The following is a 6734-nucleotide window of genomic DNA, read 5'->3' on the forward strand; positions in this document are numbered from 1 at the left end:
GTATATAAACTGTTTTTTAATCTCATTTGCACTTTTTTTTCCTCTCTCTCTGTCATTCCCTGTTTCCTTTTTCCCTCCTGAGTTCTTCTGCTCTCCTGTTTTTGTTTTTTTCTGATTTCCCTTTCTACTTTTTTCCCTTCTTCCTACACTTAGTTTCTCAGGCCGGGTGGGATTTGTGCAGCTGCAGTCCGAGCCCGGGTCATTACCGGCCCTGAGGTTTGGCAGATGCCTGCTGCAAGTTGCAGGAATTATGCCCTTTCACCTCCTCTGCTCTCCTCCTGGCACTGGTCCCTGCTCCCTTTTTCACACAGAGCCAGGCTGGGAAGAGGGACTTAACCCTTTGTGTGCCTGGCTGTTTGGCGTGACACTGGCTATTTTTGCCCTCTTTCTCTCTGACTTCCTCTCCTAGCTTCTTTTTCTTCTCTGCTGGGCTTCCCTTTGCCTCTGCCAACCACCTATGCTGCTGTTTCCCCCCCTCTCTTTCCCCTTCCTCTAGGGCAATGACCAGAAGGAGAGGAGCTTAGCCTTTTTCTTTCCCCAAGAAGAGGGGACAGGGGAGTTTTGAATTTTTTTTTTTTTTTTTACTATCGGAGGTTCGTGTGAAGTTCAACCTCCTACCATGGGGATTTCTTACCTCTTTTTGAGGTTCAACTCTCACCATGGGGATTTCTTACCTCTTTTTGAGGTTCAAGCCCCCCAACAATAGGAATTTCTCACCTCTTTTTAACCTCCAAGACATTCTGACTAAGGAATACTTCACTGCCCGCTGCAGCTTTCTTTCCCTAGTCAGACCAACGAATGCTTTATTGCCCTTGCAGTCTCTCTCTCCTTGGTATGTCCTAACCAAGGAATGCTTTACTGCCCTGTGGCTTTTTCCTTAGTCCCAACCACCAAGGAAATACCTTACTGAGTCTCTTGGTGTTTTTTTCCTCAGTCTGTGCACAGAGTTTCCTGGTTCACATGATATGTGAGGATCCTTTAGTCCAGGTCGCTAGGCAAGTTTTTTGTTTTTTTTTTTCTGCAAATGCTGAGAGTCTGGGTTTATTCATCACACCAGGTGGGTCTCGAGTCCTTATCTCTGAGGCCACTGCAATGAGGCAGAGGAGCACACTCCCTCATGAGAGAGGACTGGAGACTGCCCCCAGAGGAGAATGTATCCCCATACGGACTGCCACCAAATTGTTTGAAATGCTTGTTCCCTGGTGCTGTAAAGAAATAGCACTCCACGAGAGTACCCTTTCTGCAGAAAGTTAAAAAAAATGGCCTTGCTGAGGAAATTAAATTTATGTTCAAGTGCTATTTCTTTATGGCACTGGGAACAAGCATTTCAAACACTCCCAACCAGATGTAATTACTGTCTATGCATTGGTGTACCTCTCTCTAGTTATGTACATAGTTGGGGTCATGCTGAATATACAGCATGCTTTTTTCATAACATCATTGTCAGAGGCATTTGAACCAGAGTGACTCCATCTTGAATAGGGGCTGGATAAAATAAGGCTGAGACCTGCTGGGCTGCATTCCTAGTAGGTTAGGTATTCTAAGTCACAGGATGATATAGGAGGTTGGCATAAGATACAGGTCATAAAGATCTTGCTGATAAAACAGCATGCAGTAAAGAAACTGGCCAAAACCCACCAAAACCAAGATGGCAACAAGAGTGACCTCTGGTCATCCCCACTTCCCATTATATGCTAATTATAGTGCATTAGCATCCTAAAAGATATTTCCACCAGTACCATGACAGTTTACAAATGCCACAGCAATGTCAGAATATTACCCTACAAGTCTGAAAAGCAGAGGAACCCTCAGTTCTGGGAAGTGCCCACTCCTTTCCTGGAAAACTCATGAATAACCCACCCCTTGTTTAGCATATAATCAAGAAATAAAAATAAGTATCCTTAGTCAAACAGCACATGCATCTGCTTTGCTTATGGGTTAGCCATTCTTTTGTTTATTTACTTCTTTAATAAACTTGCTTACACTTTACTCTATGAACTCACCCTGAATTCTTTCTTGTTCAAGATCCGAGAACCCTCTCTTGGTGTCTGGATCAGGACCGTTTTCCAGTAACATCTTTCCGGTGATCATGAAGGCATGATACTAAGGAGACCCCTGTCCCAAAGGAAATAGACTGCAGCACCGATTGGCTGACTTTGGGTAAGTTGTGGGGTATCCAGGTAGAGAATGGAATTTGGTTAGAGGCCAACTTTAGAGGAGTTAGAGTCTCTCCTAAGACAGGCAGGTTAAAGGCCCCTCTTAATAAAAGGCAAACACGCTTGACCAAGCTTGGGTTCAAGGCCCAACTTCGAAAGGTTAGAGTCCTTCCTAAGATTTAGGAGTTACAGGCTCCCTCTCAGTAAAGTCCCTCTGCGCTAAGAACAGGTTTGGCACTACGGGATGTTAACCATTATTCTCTTTGGATTATTCTGCCTTGAACTCTTTGCTGATGGCTATGGGTGATAGCATTAGGCATGTACAGGACCATGGGACATGAAGAGCTTTTTCTCCCTAAAAGGGGAAACTTGAGAGCTGATGGGACTGCTGGAAAATATCTTTTGAGACTGACAAGTGGCCACCTCAACTTTACAGTGTCACTGCAATGGGTGGGTCTTTCTCTGGCCTCCCTGAGCTCCTCACCTTTCCCACTCTGCTGCAGGCAACACTTTTCTCCCTTCCATTTCCCCTATCTGTGCAAACAGATTGAATGAATGGCAAAAGTTGCTGTCTATCTGCTCTGTGAAGGTTTGATTAATGGGACAAAATATTTGTGAAGTTAGTCTTAAGCTGTAGCAAATCTGATATACGTTGTGCTATAAATTTGTCTTTCTGTATCATTCTGTCATAAAGAGGGGTACCTCAGGATTGAATGTCAGGCTAGGACCCCATAAGCCCGCTGTTCAAACCAGCCTAGCAAACTGGTCAGTTACAAACTTCATTGCAGGTCCTTGGAAAAAAAACTGGATGAAGTTTCCCTCTCATCTTGTTTTATGTCTCTGGGAGCTGGACCCTATAACCACATGGTAGAATTTTCAACTAGTCTCTAACATCCAGGGAACAGGAATTTGAGGGTTCATATCAGCTAGCCCTAAAAATTATCTTGAGCACTTAAAAGCCTTTGGAAGCTTAAAATTGGCTGCCTCTAAGCTTCTTCTGGGAAGGGTAATGGGAACTGCCCAGTGCTATAGCTCAGCAACTAAGGCACTGCCATTTTACAATGGCTGCCAGGGTTCAATTTCTGGCACAGGGAATGAGTTCCTTCTGGTTTGATATCTGTGTGACCTTTACCATGTGTTAATTCTCCTCCCCTCCACCAACCATCTTGAATTTTCCTTTCTCTGAGCACCTGTGAGGTTACATGGGAGGTTATGTTTGGTAAAGTTCAAAAGAAGTGTTGGCTGTTTGGCCTGGCTAAAGTCAAATAATAAGAGATTTAAAAGGACTTTTTTTTTTTTTTTTTTTAAGGGTGTTATGCTTAAAAGTTGGCTTAATTAAAAGTGAATATTCAAGCCTGGGACTCCTTGGGAAAAACAGGAGGAAACACAGACCCCATTTTGGGAAAAGCCCTTGTTTTTCTCGTGAAACCCCAGGAATTGGAAGTGGATAGATTCCTTTCAAAATCTAAGGCTCTGTTCTGTTTTGCATTGCGTTATCTGACATTTTTGACTGTTGTGGGCAAGTATCAGAAATTACTTCACATTATAAGAGCTTTGGTGTGTAATAACTAGGTAGAAAATATACTTTGGGGGATATCTAATGGCAGTTATGGGAGAATGTGTGATTCTTTGCATGTTTGGATTAGAGAAGCATGCTCTTGGCCACTTTGAAGGTATGGAGATGTCCTCACCCCTGCATGGAGAGCTAAGACTCCCATTGGGGGATGGGCTAGTCACAGAATGGGCTGATTGGCTTTAGATTGCTTTGCAATAAAATGCACAGCAAAATCATAGCAATGTCTTGTTCCATATCATTTCTATTTTGGAGATCTAGGATCTGGTATAAAAATGAGACACAAATGTAGGGGATCTGTTTTGCCTTCCAGCTGTGCCTGCTAATTAGGCTGTATAGCCTGCATGCTTTCTTGACCCTGTTCCTCCATGGGCTCTCTGCCCTGAAGCCAATAATCCAATTAAGAAACTGGCAAATGAAAAATCTTTCAAGTACTGGATCTTCTGTCTGTATATTTTTATATGTTGTGTGTGTGATATGGAAGAGCTTTGATTAATTGGCTTAAAAATAATAAATGTTTAAATCAAATATTTTATCAGAAAAATAAAAATTGTAATGCCTTTTAGTTCATGTGACTTAAGTAATCTTTAGGAAATAAAGACAGTTCTAAAGATTGTTGGTAAAATAAAAATATCTTCAAAAATGTAGACATTTGTTCTAAGTTAAGCAGGTCAGATATTAGGTTTACTAAATGCTTTAAGGTCATAAACTGCTTCTTTGATTTTTGAAAATTGTTCAACATAATCAAAATTGCTTACTAACTAGGTTTTTCACCAAAAGTAAAAGTTGCTAAGAGTTAACTTGTAACATGTAACTGAGACTTACTGAAGAAACAGTTTTACAGTAAAGGTGTGTAGGAAAAGTGAAATGTGTTTTTGCTGAAGATTATATAAGAAGTCATGGGAATGTAATTTTTTTTTGCCTAGATTAGGTTATAGGATTGTTTTAAGTCAGATAAGATAAAACTAAGGGTTTGAGCAAGTTGTGGAAGGTTTGTAAAAAATTAATCTTGTGAAAACAATTCTGTGTGAACATATTGGCTAAAGTTAAAGGGATATTATTCAGTTTTCCCCTAAATTAAATGTTGAAATAAAATCATAACAGTTTTTCTTCGAGCACTGCTCTGCTCTTTAACAAAAATTTATAAAGGGTTATAAAAGGTTTATGAGAATCTTATGGTCAAACTGATTAAAATTGGCCAGATTTATCTGTAAGGTTTTATTAAGAATTGGGTTTAACATTAATAGTACACTAATGTAAAGGTGAAATTTGGCTTATTTGGTGTAAAAATCATACAGAAGCATTGTCAAATTTGAAGTGGTGTTTGGCTCTCTTTGGGCTGTATTTGTATAAATATGTTATTGGTACATGTTCCAAAATTATAGGAAATGCCTATAATTCTGATATGACTTAATGTACATTATCAGTAATAATTCTAATTGTTACATAAAATTCTTGTGATAAGGCATGGTGGTTCATGCATTTAATTCAGCACTTTGGGAGGTCAAGGTGAGTGAATAACTTGAGGTCAGGAGTTTGAAGCCAGCCTTGCCAACATGGTGAAACCCTGTTTCTACTAACAATACAAAAACAATTAGCTGGGCATAGATGCTGCATGCCTGTAATCCTAGCTACTTAGGAGGCTGAGGTGGAGGTTGCTTTGAGCTGAGATCACCCCACTACACTCCAGCCAGCCTGAGCAACAGAGGAAGACTCCATCTCAATAATAAATAAATACATACTTACATACATGCATACATAATTAACTAAATAAAAATCAAATCAAATAAAAATTGTTATATGCCACAGAAGAAACCAAAATTCCTAGTTAATTGTAGTTTTAATAGAGGCTGCCCTAAGGCATTTTGTCATCCATGGACAATTGCTGTCTTGATTTAATCTTCTTTAAAAGGTGGTTTTTAATCAGCTATAGGACTTTGACAGGTGCTTTTAAATGCAGGTTTCTGATATTAAAATAGAGTAAAAAATTTTCAGAACTCATGGAGAGCTGAAATGTTCTTGATATTAAGCAGAACAGGAGTCAACCACATGGAATGAACTAATAGAAGAGTGAAGTAATCTTTTTGACTTTGTGTAAGACATTGCTGATCCTTTGTTTTGTTTTTCAGAACCAAGAAAACTTTTCTATTAAGTTATTCACAGTTTTTAAGAATTGAGTAAAGTATACTCTTATAAAAAATTGGGAGCATATTTGTTTCTCTCTACCTGATTTCTCCAGGATTTTGAAACTATTTATGAGTATTCTTAACTTATGGCAATATACTTATTTGCATAAGTGCAGTAAGAATCTGTTTTCTTTTGCAAGAGGACACAATTAGAGAAACTGGTTATTTTACCAAAGCTTTGACTGAAACAAAGTGCTTTCCTTTAAGGAATCAAATTTGAAAACTGGCCTCATATCTTGTCTACACAGTTCTTGTACAGGATTCCTAACCTGTGGTAAGTAAAGAATGTCACTTTCTGACAGGCCCGGGAGCCCCAAGTTACCTTGGGACCTCAAGAGGAGAGGAATTTGCTCAACTCATAGGTATTTGTGTATACAAACCCATGGTTGAGCTTGCCTTAAAAAAGGTCTTTTCTGATGTTCCTTATGGAGCAGAGTTCCATCAAAGCCAATTTTAAAAGCCTATGTGAAAACTAATTATTTTTGCTGCACTTTATATAAATAATCAGGCCAAGTATAATAAGGAAATTAGTCTTACCATAATTTATCGTTAGTAAAAATGGGAGACTGGAGAGAGAGAAGATGATGTTTCAAAAATGATGGTACACCTGCTATTATATTCTCTCATCAGTTGTTTTTGAGGTTTTTTTCCTGCAATTTATAATGACTATGTTTATTCTTGTGAATCAACCAGTGGTCTCTGGCTGTAGCTCAGAAAAAACAAGAGGGATATGTAACACAAAAACCTAGACCAATATTCTAGTTCTGGACACATATTGGAATCAGCTAGCAACCCCATATCACTTTTGTTCCAACAGTT

Source organism: Macaca thibetana, chromosome 14 (genome assembly GCF_024542745.1).
Source record: "Macaca thibetana thibetana isolate TM-01 chromosome 14, ASM2454274v1, whole genome shotgun sequence".
Classification (NCBI taxonomy): domain Eukaryota; kingdom Metazoa; phylum Chordata; class Mammalia; order Primates; family Cercopithecidae; genus Macaca; species Macaca thibetana.